Source organism: Dipodomys spectabilis, unplaced genomic scaffold, assembly GCF_019054845.1.
Source record: "Dipodomys spectabilis isolate Male_0828 unplaced genomic scaffold, ASM1905484v1 ptg000094l, whole genome shotgun sequence".
NCBI classification, from domain to species: Eukaryota; Metazoa; Chordata; class Mammalia; order Rodentia; family Heteromyidae; genus Dipodomys; species Dipodomys spectabilis.
In genome coordinates this window covers 12,823,750-12,839,903 of record NW_024870771.1, presented here as the reverse complement: position 1 = coordinate 12,839,903, position 16,154 = coordinate 12,823,750, and the positions used below count along the sequence as shown (strand labels likewise).

The 16,154-nt window shown below is 36.0% G+C and overlaps 1 pseudogene; it reads left to right on the top strand.

The window, feature by feature from the left end:
- Positions 1-805: 805 nt before the first annotated feature.
- LOC122112472 lies at positions 806-1,046 on the top strand (annotated as a pseudogene).
- The last annotated feature ends 15,108 nt before the right edge of the window (positions 1,047-16,154 follow it).

Sequence of the window (16,154 nt, the reverse complement as noted above, 5' to 3'; positions counted from 1 at the left end):
GTTTCTTTTCTTCCTTCTTTGTATAATAAATGCTGACAAGGTACTTCTACCCTATTCACAATAGCTAAAATTCATCATTTCTTATATCTGCTCTTTGTGAGAGTTAAACACATACAAACACACACACACACACACACACACACACACACACACACACACAAGACTGAACATTGGCTAGGGGACAATAAGAAGAAAAATGCAGTCTCAGTAATTCATTAGTGTAGTTTGTGGTTTTAGGAAGAAAAAAATAGCATTTAGTAGACCCATTGATGAGAATGTATGTTTATAATGAATGTAAATTTCTTGTGGAATAGTCCCAAATGCAACTTAATTTTTTTGTTTTAATGTAAAAAATATACTTGTTTTTCCAGTAAATAATTAAAATAGAGTATAAAAAAGCCAGTTTCAAAGAAGTCCTTAAAAATTACAAAATATTTTCTTTCTGATAAAATGATGTTAAAAGAAATGCACAAAATCATTATAAATATGAAACTTGCTCCTGTGGGGAGGGATGTAGAACCAATGAGTTATGGATTAGCCTGAATATCAGATGAGTACTGATTTTCTACTGACATACTTTTTAAATGTATTCTTCAAATTGCAATGATATAAAATATGCTTCACAGCCTCAAGCATAGACATCAAGATAGGAATTGTTTTTCTTTGTAATGTATCCAAGTCTGTAGATCAAATAATTCTACTTATGAGAAAGATTATGATATTCTTTCCATATATGAAAATTAATTGTGGAGGTGTTGGCAGTAGCTGCGGTGGCAGCAGAGGCCCCTGCGAAGCACTTAGCGCGATGTCTGACACCATTTTGCTGGTGCAGCCTACCAAGAGACCAGAAGGCAGAACTTATGCTGACTTTGAATCTGTGAATGAATGCATGGAAGATGTTTCTAAAATGTATGAAGAGCATCTGAAGAGAATGAATCCCAACAGCTCCTCGATCATGTTTGATATCAGTCAGTTGTTTGATTTTGATCGACGATCTCGTAGATCGTAGCTGTTTTGTTTACCGAACTGATACCCAGACATACTAGCCTTACAAAGACTAGATCAAAATGAAAATCAAAATGGACTCCTTCCTCAGCAGTTCTAACAGGCTGGGATATAATTGATATGGAAGCATTAGGGCACAGGGGGTGGGTTTGGAACAAAGGTGTGTACAATGTGCTATAGTGGAGTTTGCATTACAGTGATGCTGTTTCCATTTGGCTACAGTTTAGCCAAGAGTGAATGTATTAGATGAAATGAAGATCTTTTCTATTGAAGGCCCTCATTGTATCTTTTTTATTCTTTTACTTTTTTTTTTAGTTAAACATTTTTATGATGATTTAGATGGAAGCTGTTCCTCGCCAGTTAATGTTGGTCCCAGCCCTTCAAACTGTTTCTATCTACTTTATAACGTTCACATACTAACCCTTCAAGATGGAGTGGAATAGCAACATTCAGTTGTGTACTCAGAGAAAGTCTTAGTACAAAGTAAATAAATGTTCTTTAATTATAAAAAAGATTAATTGTGTTTGGGGCTGGGAAGGTGGCTCAGTGGTAGAACGCTTGCCTTGCATGCCTGGGGCCCTAGGTTCGATTCCCCAGCACCACATAAGCAAAAAGAAAAAAAGCTGGAAGTGGCACTGTGGCTCAAGTGTTAGAGCGCTAGCCTTGAACTGAAGAGCTGAGGAACAGCGCCCAGGCCCAGAGTTCAGGCCCCACAACCAGACCAACACAAACAAAAACAAACCCTAAGATAATTGTGTTTGAATAATGTTCCAGCAGTTTGTTTTATATTTCAGTTTGACTGGTCTCCAGATGCTGGTCAAACATGATCTGGATAAAATGAACATTTCAATGAGTAGATTTTTCCTTATTAAGGTATGTCTGACTCATCCTACCAACTGGAGACCTGAACAGAACAGAAAAGATTAAAAGCTTGATCTTTTTTCCCTGACTACCTTGAGACTCAAGCTTGTGGCTTTGGACTGAATCCTGACTCATCAATTCTCTAAGCAATCAGGTATTCCAACTCAGGTGCTTGTGAGTACACACACACACACACACACACACAAACACACACACACACACACACACACACACACACACAGATTGTGTGTGTCCTATTGTTTATTTTTTTCTGGAGCAACCTGATTTATACATTTAAGCATTCACTTGAATATCAAATACACATATTTACACATATGTGTATATAATATATGTACACACATACATGCTTGCACACATATACAATCTACTACAATGCTTTAGTATTGAATATTTATTGTAGACAAGACACACACGAATGGCTTTTTAAAGTTAAGTGCTCTGTCCTGTCTCAGATTTCCTGATTGTTTTTTCCAGATGGAGCTATAGAACTCCTATCTGACAATTTTCCCTTGTGAACTCTCAGACACTGAATATTGAGAACTACTGCCTTATGAAAGTATCTGACAATTAGTAACAAATAAATTCTTAATAAACATATAGGGAATTAATTAATTTTGTTTTACTAGGATTTGAACTCAGGGATTCACCCTCTTACTTGGCTTTTTCTACTCAAGGCTGTTTATCACTCAAGCCACACTGTCACTTAATAATACATCCTAATAAGTGTTGTAGGTTACAGCTAATCCCCAAAACCTAGCCAGCTTGAGTTTTTGAGTAAATTGCTTGTCAACATTTCTATGATATGACTGTCTAGCTTGAGGAGAGTATAGAGAAATTTGCTATGCATTGAAAAAGTGACAGATAAGTTTATATAAACAAATAAATTATATTTTAGTGTTATTATTAGTTACAGACACAACTTAAGTTTGGGTTGGATTTTTAAAATATTTTTTATTGTAAAGATACTGTCCAGAGGAGTTACAGTTACATGAGTAAGGTAAAGAGTACATTTCCTATCGAACATTGTTACCCCCTCCTTTGTTTTTCCCCTACCTTCCATTCCCTCCCCACTTCCCCAACTCCTCCCTCCCCCCACCTGAAGTTGTAAAGTTCATTGTCAACATAGTGTCTTGTACATCTCATTGTTACAGTGGGTCAACCTAGATCCTTATTTCAGCATTTGTTATTTCCTTTCCCCTGCTCAAATTAGAAAAATGTATATATGAGATGCATGGATTGGATTTTTCACCAAAGAATCAGTAAAAAATATTTACAGAGATATGAGAAACCACTTTTGGTGTACATGTGCTACTCCCAGAGTCTGAAAGATTTCACATCATTTTTTTTCCTTATTAGCTCTTAATCATTTGATATTATTGATGCCTCTGGGTATATATCACTACAAACAACACTATTCACACTTTAAAAAGCTTGTTAATTATTGTTGTAATAAATAAGGAGTTAAAATATTTTAGTAGCTAATGATTTGCCCATTCAGCTATAGCATTAGGCAGTAGAACAATAAAAATTCATATTCTCTGGAATTGCAATAGAAATACTAGAAGAAAAAATTAAACAAAATGTTAAAAGGAATTGATTTCTTACAAAGGACTCAGGTTTGGAGAGGTAGGGAAAGAACATATTTATCAGACATTGCCTTATTTTGTACACAGTGATCTTGTCATTTAAATTTTACCATTATTTATTTTACAGTTGTTTATTTCTTAAGTATTCTTGGGAACAGATTTATCTTTATAGACAGTCTGAATAATACAATTTTCCTTCCAAACATTTTTTACTAGTTGTGAGCTGTTGCTATATTTAATCACTGATACACAAATAATTTATGACTATCCATGCACCTAAGTATGTGTGTGTGTGTGTGTGTGTGTGTGTGTGTATGTTTTCACTGTTAGTCAGCAAATTGTAGGAAATGTATTTTTGTTTACTTCATCAGATGGCTTCCTAGGTTAAGAGTGAGTTCCAGTGTGATCATGTGAACTCTCTATCTGTGCTGGAAATGGTTTTTATTGTCTTTTTCATAAAGTTCCTTATCCAAGTTCAGTTTACACTTTACATATTGTATTGATTATCTTTAATATTTTGATGTCTAGAACAAACTAATTAATACATAAATTCATCTCAAATATTTTTGAGGTCTCTGATCATTTGTAATGTAATCCATTCCATTCCAAATTTGCAAGACTATTACTGACAAATAGATTTACCTTAAACATTTTTTGGTAAGAACACAGTCTGTACATCATATGTTATATTCCTATAGAAAGGATTCTTCACCAAAAATCTGAATGCAGCTTGGTCATTTTCTTAAGTTTGGAACCTAAAGTGTCCCTTTGTTATTACAACTTAAAAGCAATTTGTCACATGTCATTTTCAGACTATATGATGATTCATTTCTCTAAGGACTATTCATCAAATAGTAAAATTATGATTTTTTTCTTTTTCTTTTTTGGTAAGTCATGGGGCTTAAACTGTGATTTTTCTAATAGTGTATATATTATTTTCTTTTAGAATGAATTTTTCCTTATTTTCTGGCAAAATAAGTTATTTCAAATTGATAATGTATTTTCTTGCCCTATACTTGAAAAAATGTTATTTTTTTGTAACAGTTAAAAAAACTATTAAAAGATGTAGTGATTTGAAATGCACATCTGAATTAGATGTTTTCATTTAGAACATCTTAAGACAGAACTAGAAGGGATCTAATATACTTATGCATACACATTTAAGTATTTGACTACATGTTGACATACCCACATTCGACTTCATATTACAAGTGTTTCATTACTTTTTTAGATACATTTGCCTTTTGTCCTTGTGAAAATCTTGGTTGCTACTAACTCTAATGTATGTACTTATTTTATAACACGACTCATAAAATAATTTCAGATTTATTGTACCAATATTAACTCTAAAATTACCGTACTAATTGTAGTAAGAGAATTATTTTTGGTCAGGATAGCTTTGAGAATATAGTTCACTACAGATACTCAATCCTTTTTCTGTTTTCAAAATTCACCTGAGAGGAAGAGTAACAGCATTATTCTGACTCTCAAAATAAGAAAAGAAATCTGGATAAAACGAAAGCTAGTGCCTTTTCTGGGAAATAAGTTTCATCAGAACACTGAGGTTGGAGGCAAACAACTACATCAAATCTGGGGAGAGATAGACACATGCAGGGAGCAACAGGACCTAAGGGCTTGCTTGCTGAGAAAATACTGTCAGACACCACATAAGATGGAGAGCAGATGAGGCTAGCAATTTTTAATGAATTGCCAAAGGACATTGTGGAACTCCATGGCCATCTCAGACATAAAGAGATTTTAGCTTCTGGTAGGCTTTCATTATGAAGCACTTGCAGGAAAACATCAATGAGAATTTTCAGGAAGTTTCTTTCATGATAATACTTGTAAGTAGGTATCAGTTTTGGTCGGTCTTCTTTCTTATCTACAAAAGAGAAAATATTTAAATTGCAAAGGGAGTGGGAAAAATACAGTCTTGAGATCCGGTAGAAAACCATTGCGGGGGGCGGGGGGCGGGGTAGGGAAGAGAGATGGGAAGGGATAGGAAGGGGAAACAAAGGAGGAGGCAACAATGCTTGATAAGAAATGTACTCTGTATGGTATTTTCACAATAATAATTTTAAAAAAAGAAAAGCATTGCAGCTTAGAGGTAGTGAATAAGAAACAAACAACAATAAAAAGTATGCCCCCACAAAATATATACAAATATTTGTTATGGTCACAACTCCAACTGAAGGATAGACAGAAGAACAATTGAAGAATATGACCTGAAGACAAAGTTCCACGATGCCTTCTGAAATCTAGGACTTAGTACAAACACACAAGTGTTGTACTCTCAAAATGACAAGGATGATAGTAAGAACAAAAGCAGTACAATTTGATGACTATTAGAAAAGAGTGAGAGGCAAATTTTAATTGATAAGCAAAACACACACACACACACACACACACACACACACACAGGAAAGAAGGGGGAAAGTCAAAATCTAGTCAACCAGTTTCTACATGAAATATACTACAGCAGAGCAAAGGAAACATAGTGTTGTATGAAGCCTGTGATTCACATAAACAATTTAGCATGATGAATAGCAAATTTAAGCTCAGCTCAACTGCTGACAAGATTAACATAACCTCTCAAATTGGACACTTAAAGGAAAAGCTTATTCACCTCCAACTGGCAAATGGTATAGCATTTCTTTTGTTTTTGTTTTTGTTTTGTTTTTGTCAGTCATGGGGCTTGAACTCTGGGCCTGAGTGCTGTCCCTTACCTCTTCAGCTCAAGGCTAGCACTCTACCACTTGAGCTACAGCGCCACTTCTGGTTTTCTGGTTATTTATTAGAGATAAGAGTTTCATGGACTTTCCTGCCCAGGATAGCTTTGAACCATAATCCTCAGATCTCAACCTCTTGAGTAGCTAGGATTACAAGCGTGAGCCACTGGGGCCCAGCAGCATAGCATTTCTTTTAATGCATTAGCAGTCTGAATAAATCAGAGTAGAAACAAATGAAAAAAGACAGATGAAGAAACAATACAAGGATCATAATCAGATCAAGCCATTTCACAGAGTAACAATTTTCAGGAAAAAATAGCTTTGATTAATAAATTCAAGTGTATAATGGCACAGGTAGGCAGCATTCAATATCAGATAAATAAATTCATTAGAAATATACAAGAAGAATATGCTAAATATCACCTTAATACAATTTCTTTAACTGCTCTGATGGGGTAATCAGTAGACACAGTATGGAGAAGAATCATTTTACAAAAAGAGTTAATTGTAATTATCCAACATAACCATTAAATAATATACATGAAAAACAACATTCAATAACTATAAGGCAATATAAATCATTGTAAACTACATGTATTTGAAATCCCAGAAAAAGAAAAGGAAATGGAACAGAAAAATATTTAAATAAGTAGCAGTCACATCTTTCTATTAATTAGTTGTAGATTCCAAACTACATATCCAGAAAGCTAACAAATTTCCATGTATGACAAGCATCAAATGAAGTTTGCCTCAGAAAACCATATTAAAGCTATGATAAGATAGATACAAAGATAAGTTATTCCAGGGAGCATGACTGATGAAAGGCAAATTACCTTCTGTGGAAATCGACAAAAGTTATAGATGATTGTTATTTGCAATAACTAGTATATGTCTGAGACAAGCAGAAACGGTCAGATAAGTTGATTTTAGCCTAAATGAACCCCAAGATAAAGACTCAAATAGTTTTTCTTTCTTGCTATTGTTTCTAACACATTTATAAGATGATTTTTGTAGCTTTGTATGTCCCTCCCCCATTGGGTTGTATTTCATGTTGATATAATTTGGGGAGAGGAAGGGAAAAAACAAATTGTTTAAATAGGGATACAGGTGGACCCATTGCAACAGTGAGTTGTACAAGATGTTATGTTGAAAAATGAACTTTACAACTTTAGCTGGGGGGAAGGGGGCGGATGGGAGGGCAAGGATGGTAAGGGGAAACAAAGGAGGAGGCAACAATGCTTGATAAGAAATGTACATTACCTTGCTCATGTAATTGTAACCCCTCTGTAGAGTATTTTCACAATAAAAAACTTATTTAATAAATAAATAAATAAATAAATGATTGAGAACTACAATTTACATAAGCAAGAAGAAAATAGAGAGAAAATCTTTTTAAATGTTCTAGATATTTAAATTTTAAAGTGTTGAAAGCATAAAAATGTTTTCAATCCAAAATTATACATATTCTTAAAAATGAAAACAAAAATGAACCTCTATGACAACTAGAAACTGATAAAAACCTATTATGAACAGTTTATAAAGAGTGCTACAGGAAGTTCATTAGAAAGAATATGAGCAAGATAAAAACTTTTGTATATTCAATAGACAAAAACAAGATGCAGGTAAATGGATCAATTCACCAAAAAGTACATGGCAGGACTGATTTTCTATTCCAAATGACAGAACCATAGATATGATTAACATAATAGATCTTACATTCAAGTTATACTTAGAGACTTACATACCTCTCTTAGTAACTGATAGTCCAAGTATGACAAAAACTGGTAAGTTTATATAGAACCAATGCAAACCATTAGCAAATTTGACAAAATTTGGCCTTCATAAACATTTTACAAACAACATAAGATAAAGTATGGGAAGAACTCTGAACCAAGTAACAAACTATTATGAGCCACAGAAAATATGTAATAAATTTATAAGGCAATATGTCATATAAATCAACAAAAATAAGTAACAGTAGATACACACTGGAAAAATACCCAAATAGTTTGAAATTCAATTACACTTTGAAATAACTCATATGTCAAAGAGAAATTACATTACTTTGAATTAGTGAAAGCAAAATACCATACCTATATAAAAATCTGGAGCTTCAGGCTAAAGAGTACTTAGCATTAAAATATTTTATTAGAGTATACAATCAATTTTGTATAAAATAACAAAGTTGTTGCCTTAAGAAGAGAAAGCAGAAAAATTAAAATGAGAGACCTTGGAGCTGGTGGCTCATGCCTGTAGTCCTAGCTGCTCAGAGGCTGAGATCTAGGGATCATGATTCAAAGCCGGTCAAGTCGATGAAACTCTTAATTGTAATTAGCCACCTAAAAGCTAGAAGTAGAACTAGGTTCAAGTGGTAAAGCATGCTGTCTTTGAGCAAAAGAAGGTCAGGAACAGCACCCAGATCCTGAGTTCAAGCCCAAAGACTGACATAAAATAAATAACCAAATAAATGCATAAATAAATTGAGAGAAAGTAGAAGAAATAGTAAACATAAGAGCAGAAATAAAGAAAAGTAAAAAAAAAATCAACAACGATATACAAACTATATTTAATGAACTTAATGGACCAAAAAGAGCAGCTTCTTTGAAAGGCCCACTCTACCAAGACTGATTAAACGAAGGATAAATATCAGTAATTCAGATCGGCATTCACTGCTGCACAGAGTAAAACAACAAGTGATCACCACAAACATGCTCCTAGATATAGATTTTTGGCTGATGGGAATATTTCTCCAATATTCTTATGGTCCTTGCATGACTTAACCCCATAGAGCTTTTTATCACACAGAGTGCATTTAAGCTTTTACAGGATTTTAAATCCACTAAGATGTGCAGAAAGATGACCAGTTACAAATGAATCTCACAGTCTTCTTTAGATATTGGCAACTTTGTGAGAAATGTCAGTTCAAAAATTTCAAAATGCTTCACATAAGCATTAGAATTGAAATAATGCACAAATAAATTTCAGAGAACAGGATCTAAATTTCTTATGACATAGAACAAGCCATAAATAAGCATAGTAGTGGGAGGCTAAAAACTACACTATTGAACCGACTATGTACTTAAGTTTATTTTATCATACATATGGGTAGATGGAAAAATACAGATAAGTGTCAACTTTAGGGAGAAGGGACACATATCACATGTAGTTGACAAAAACAGGGGAAATAAGAAATCAGAAAACTTATCATTAGACTGTGTCTGTAGCCACTGCAACCCAAAAATACAGATTATCCAGGCACTGTGGTTCATACCTATAATCCTAACTATTCAGGAGACAGTCTGGTGATTAAGGTTCAAAGACAGTGTAGGCAGCAAAATTCATAAGACTCATATCTCCAATTAATTACTTAAAGTTAGGGCTGGTAGAGTGTCAGCCTAGAACAAAAGCACCAAGAGGCAGCACCCAGGCCCTCCAAGCACCAGTATTGAGACAAACAACAACAATAACACAAAACAACTCCTAATACACAGATGAAGCCTAAGCCATGCTTTTTTACATCCTCTTCCCTTTTTCCCACATTTTCCACACCTCTGTTTTTTTTCTCTCTTTGTTCCTCAAACTCTGCATTAGAAGATGTTCTAACCCTAGATTTTTATGAGTTGTAATAGTTTCATGTCAAGGCAGGTGCATGATGAGTAGGAATTTGAGACTAGCATGGGTGATATAGCAAGATTCTTGAAACTGTATATACTGTGGGTGTATATACAGATGGTTATATATACATACACTGTATTTATAGACTACATTTATACTAAAATAGTATATACATACATGTGTATATATAATTATTTGCTATTAAATAGATACTGCAGATATTAAGCAAATGTACAACTGCTCAGCTAATGAATCAGTAGATTAGTTAACATAAGACAATGATAAAATAATTAATTCATCAACCTGTGAATAAATATCCTGAACAGAGACCCATTATAGAACATCTCTGCTATATTGTTCTTTGCCAATAGCTCTTTAAAAAGATTGTCTAATCCTTTAATTTATTAATTATTCCAAGGCTGGAGTCCTGTGCAACTGGATCACTGGAATTATAAGTCTCAATGTCCAAATGCATGGAGTAATGCTATCCAAAGTCAGAAGATGGATGTTCTATTCCCTAAGAGTGAATTTACCCTCTTTTGTCTTTTTAATCTCTCCAGTACCCTAAAGATTGGATGATGCTCACTTTCATGAGAGTAGATTTTTCAGTCAGACTTGCAATTAAATGTTCATTTCTTTCTGAAATATCCTCACAGACATACTTAGAAAAAATATCTTATCAGCTCCACAGATATCCAAGTCAAGTAGACACGACAAGTAACCACCACAAACTTTCTAGTGAATTGTCTCTTTATGGATCTTTCACCTCATTTTTCAATTGTTTATAATTTTCATAAAGTAGAAGTCTACTTATTGTATAGTACTCTCAATGTCATATCTTGGAATTCTTTACCAAGCCCCTGGTTAAAAATATTTTCTCCTATGTTTTTTTATAAGTTCTTCCACTTTTACATTTGACATTTATATTTATGATCCATTTTAAGTTAATGTTTTGTTTAAGACATGAAGTCTAAATCAAAGTTTAATTTTTGCCAGTTTTTAATGTTTTTTCATCCATTTCAAAAATAAGTTAGCCATATTTGGGTGGAGCTATTTATGATCTTTCTACTCCCAATTGATCTGTCTGTGCCATTTTGAATGCTGCTCAATCTGTTCTACCATCTTATTCTGCTTTTTCAGAATGTTGGCTTTTCAAGTTTCTTTGACTTTGAAAAGAAATTTGAGGATAAAATTTTCTAGATCCACAAATCTTTTGCTCAGTATTTTTGTACATATGACCTTAAATCTGTAGGTTAAACAGAAGGGAATGAACTATTTTCTTTTTGAATTCCTTTCTTCACAAGATGTATTGCACTTCATTCAGGTAATTTTAAATTTCCTTTGTCAACATATTATAGTTATCAAGGTAGAAGTACTGTATGTATTTTGTCATACCTGACCCTATGTTTCTTTCCTTCTCTTCTCTTTTCATACCTCTTTCCTTTCCTTTATTCCTTCCTTTCCCTTGACTTTCTTTGTGGCTCCTTTTTGTTCTTCTTTCATCCTGTTTTCTGTTTAAAGAGATTGCATATAATATAGTTTCTTTCTTTTTTTGGTGGCGGCGGCAATCATGGGCTTGACTATGGGACTGGGCGCTGTCCCTCAGCTCTTTAGCTCAAGGCTAGCACTCTGCCATTGAGCCACAGCACCACTTCTGGTTTTCTGAGTGGTTTAGTGGAGATAAGAGTCTCAGGGACTTTCATGCCTGGTCTAGCTTTGAACTGCAATTCTCAGATCTCAGCCTCTTGAGTAGCTAAGATTACAGGCATGAACCACCAGTGCCCAACTTATAGTTTCAATTTTGTACTCTATGTTTATAGCTTAATATTTGCAATTTAATTTTGCATGCTTATTTTTTAAAATCTGGGTACTCACTGGACTAAATCATTAATACTAAAAGATGTGTTAGGGGCTGGGAAGGTGGCTCAGTGGTAGAGTACTTGCCTTGCATGCCTGAGACCCTGGGTTCGATTCCCCAGCACCACATAAGCAAAAAGAAAAAAGCCAGAAGTGGCGCTATGGCTCAAATGGTAGAGTGCTAGCCTCGAGCTGAAGAGCTGAAGGACAGCGCCCAGGCCCAGAGTTCAAGCCCCATGACCGGACCCCCCCAAAAAAGTAAATGAAAGATGTGTTAGATAATAAGCTGCTAAGTGATTTTTATGTAGACATAGTTCCCATTTAGGCATTTTGGCTAGCAAGAACAGATGACTTTGTTACTTTTCCCAGGTTGGCACTTCTGCTACCACAGAAGTGGTTTTAATCTCATTATGCATTAATGCAAGTTTGGACATCCTACAAGAACTGTCCTGACATCCCTCCATGAAAGAATAAGTCTTCTTAACACCTACTTGGGGAAGTGACATCTAGACCCCTTCACATGCTATCTACCTATGCTGCTCCAGAAGTGGGCTCTTTGCCATTGGATGGCCATGTTGATTCCCATTTGTCCATCTCTGACATTTAGTGCCAGGGAGTATGGAGTTTCTAGTTGTACCAAGGCAAGGGTACACATCTAAGCTTTCTACACAGTCTTTTCTGATGGTGTCGAAATTTGAGACTCTACTTCTTTGGGTCACATTAGGTGAGAATAGATTTTTAAATTTTCTCTGTCCTGTTAGCATGCCTTTAATGCTCTTTTCTGGTGATTTGATGAAGGAATATTTCCTTGGAGCTCTTCTGTTTTGTCTGTGCCCAATGCTTATGGGTTTCTGGCAACCTAATCATTGGTGTTGGATATATGAGACAGAGATAACTTGAGAAACTTAATCCATTGTGACTCCTTGAACAGGAGTCACAGGACTGTTTGACTTTTCATTTCATTTTTCAATCTTGTATGTATAACTCTTAAATGGGCTTAGCAGGAAGAACAAGGAAATGTATGTTTATACTAACTCACCAAAAGAAGAATTCACTGCAATATATACTTAAATCAAATGATTTTACCTCAAGCCCTAAAACAACTTGAGAGACAGTCATGTCCAAAACCATGCAATATAACCATCCTCCTTATCGGATGTGCAAATACTTATATCAGAATGTGATGACGCCCCAACTAGAATTGTGATTGTATTAGAAATTACAAAGAGAAAATGAATATTTAATAGAATGTCATAATATCTCTCATATATTCTTTTTGCTTAACAACTTAGTCTAAAATTGTATATACTTACCACCATATCAACATATTAGCAGCTGTTGGATTATCTATCTCTATCCATCTACTTATCGCTTTGACATTTAGTATCTATAAGTTGAAAATACATGTAGGTAAAACAGGTTAATGTTATGCTATAAAGTAAATTGTTGGGAGTTTCCAAAGCTTCTGGAATGACAGGGATGGTTTCAGTCTGAATCTTGAGTTCCATGGAGAAAGTTTTATGCTTAGTCCAAGATTAGCTGATGCAAAAGCCATGACATTATAAACCTTCAAAATTCTGTTCCTTCAGGTGCAGCTTGGTCACAAAGGAATGAGATAGTTGCTCTAAGCTTAGGAAACTATGAGAAACAATGAGGGTTTAAAATGTCCAAAAGAAAATGTGATATATATACACATTGGAATTCTATACCTCCATCAGAAAGAATGACATTGCCCCATTTGTTAGGAGATGGAAAGACTTGGAAAAATTATATTAAGTGAAGTAAGCCAAGCCCAAAGAAACATAGGCTCCCATGGTTTCCCTTATTTGCAATAACTAGTATATGTCTGAGTTAAGCAGAAAAGGTCAGATAAGTTGATGTTAGGGGAATGAACCCTAACATAAGATAAGTATTCAAGTATTTTTTTTCTTTCAAGCAATTGTTTCTAACATATTTATAAGATGATTTCTATGTTGCTTTATATGTCCCTCCCCCATGGTATAACCCCTGCTTTCACTGTATTTGATGTTAGTATAATTTGTGGAGGGGAAGGGCAAAAACAAATTGTTTAACTAGGGATCCAGGTGGACCCATTGCAGCAATAAGATGTACAAGTCGTTATGTCAAAAAACGAACTTCACAACTTTAGTGGGGGGGGGGAGGATCAGGTGGGGGTGAGGGTGTATGGGAAGAGAGGGGAAGGGGAAACAAAGAGGAGGCAACAATGTTTGATAAGAAATGTACTCATTATCTTGCCCATGTAATTGTAACTGTTCTGTATGGTAGTCTCACAATAAAAAAAAAGAAAGAAAAAAATATCCAAAAGTTTGAATACATTAATAAGTACATTTGGAATGTATGTATGTCAATAAGTCTTTCGGAATTCTTAAAGAACATTCTCTCAAGAAGTTCTGAAAATTTGCTATTGAATTTGGAGCAGGGTTAGTAATAGAAATAGAAAGATTGTTTGATTGATATTTAGAAAAGGACCCTTAACCAGGCAATACTAGCAATTGTTCAGTTTGGTGGTATGTGCCTGTTATTCCAGCTATGACAGGAATTATTAAAGAAGAGAACAAAAATAACTAGACCAACAAGGACTGGAGATGTGGCTCATTGGCTCAAAAAGTAGAAAAGTCTGAAGCAAGCACAAAATATCCAAAGTTCAAATCTGCTTTACAAAAAAACACACTCAAACACACACACACACACACACACACACACACACACACACACACACACACTCACACTGAAATATAAACATATAGGTAAATGATTCTTTTTTCTTTCTCAAGCAATTAAGTTCTCTCATTTTCTCTTAAAATTCTACTGCACAAGAATCATTAAAAGAATATTAGGCAGGATAATCAAAACTCGGAAAACTCACCTGCTCCTGAGTAAAGTTCTAGTTTTTTCTCACTCCTGTAAAAGAAATTGATAGGAAATACCACAATGGAGCCAGGAGCTACCTACTAAATCCCCAACAAAAGTCCCATGATTCCAATAGAGAGCCAAGGAAAGGAGCACATTGTATACTGGACTGTAGAAGGTATCCACATTTCTTTCCTTCCTGTTTTCTGCAGTTCTGGTGGTGAATGAAACCAGCAAGCTCCATGATATTAAAAGCAGACTAAACCAAACCTCTGACAAGAGGAAGCAGGGCAAGATCTATAGAGTATTTAATCCAGCTTGTAGAAACAGGTATTTCCTAATTCATTTTTTATAATTCAAATTTTATTGTAAAGGTGATGCACAGAAGAGTCAGTTACATATATCAGGTAATAAGTACATTTCTTTTTAAACAATGTTATCCCTTCCCCCATTTTCTACCATTTTTCCCTCTCTCAATCTTCCTCCCCCAGGTTTGTAAAGTTCATTTAAAACTTAGTGTCTAGAGGGAATTCAAGATGGCAGCGCTCTCACAGGGAGTCCCGCTATCTATCTCTGACCAAAGATTTAGGGTCATAGCACACACTCAAGAGACCCACTCCAACCAAATTCTCAATATCTAAAGATTCTTCCTATTAAAGAAGAATATCCCAACAGGCAACAGGAAGGCAGAAGAGAAAGAGTGAATGGGACCCCTGCTGAGCATCAGCTCTGCGCGGCTCCATCCCAAACCCAGATTCTGCAGATTTTAAGAAGAGAAGCATCCAAAAACTGAAGAAAGTGCTTAACATCAGACCCGTGGAAAATAGGAGGGAAACCAGTGAAGGCCCTAGAGTGGTCAAGCGGACCCCAGCTCCAACCTGCCCTCTGGGCAGCTATGGAGGAGGAGCAGACTCAGAAAACATTGCTATTGCAACCTCCAGAACTGGGCACCCATGGGTCAGCTCCCTAAAGTCACGGCTGGAGCAAATGTAAGGTCTTGTACCAGCCGTGCCTGCAGGATCCCCGTGGACCCCACCTCCTCGGCACACAGCACTCAGGACATCACAGCTGCAGCCAGCCCCTCAATCCACCGACAGACCGCCCTGCTGATTGGGTGCTCTGCTAGGAGCTGCTTTCTCCCTGCTGCTGCTGGGCACTCACCCTGGGCTCCACAGTCACCGGCAGCATCATTCTGAGGGCTCCCTTAACCTGCACAAGCCAGGGCCTCATCTTCACCACAGCACAGCCCAGAGCTGCTGTGGATGGCACCACCCGTTGAACGATGTGACCTTGTTGCGCCACTACTAACAAAGCGCACAGCCTCTGGCAGGCGCCCCATCCACCACCACTGGTGCAGTCTAACATCGCTGCCACCTAGTGAAGCCTTGGTCCTCCCAGTGCCTATATTCCCCATCTCGCAGAGCTAGACCCTTCAGCTGCTGCAAATGTCAAATCCCCCACTTGGTCCTGCCAAGGCCCAGACCCTCCCATTGAGAACCCACCAACCCCAACCTGGCCGCCACAACACAGGTTCTGTGGTCCAACACACCACCAACTACAGATCTTGAGTAACCCAATTGGGTCCCTGCCAGGGGGTGGAAATTCTCTG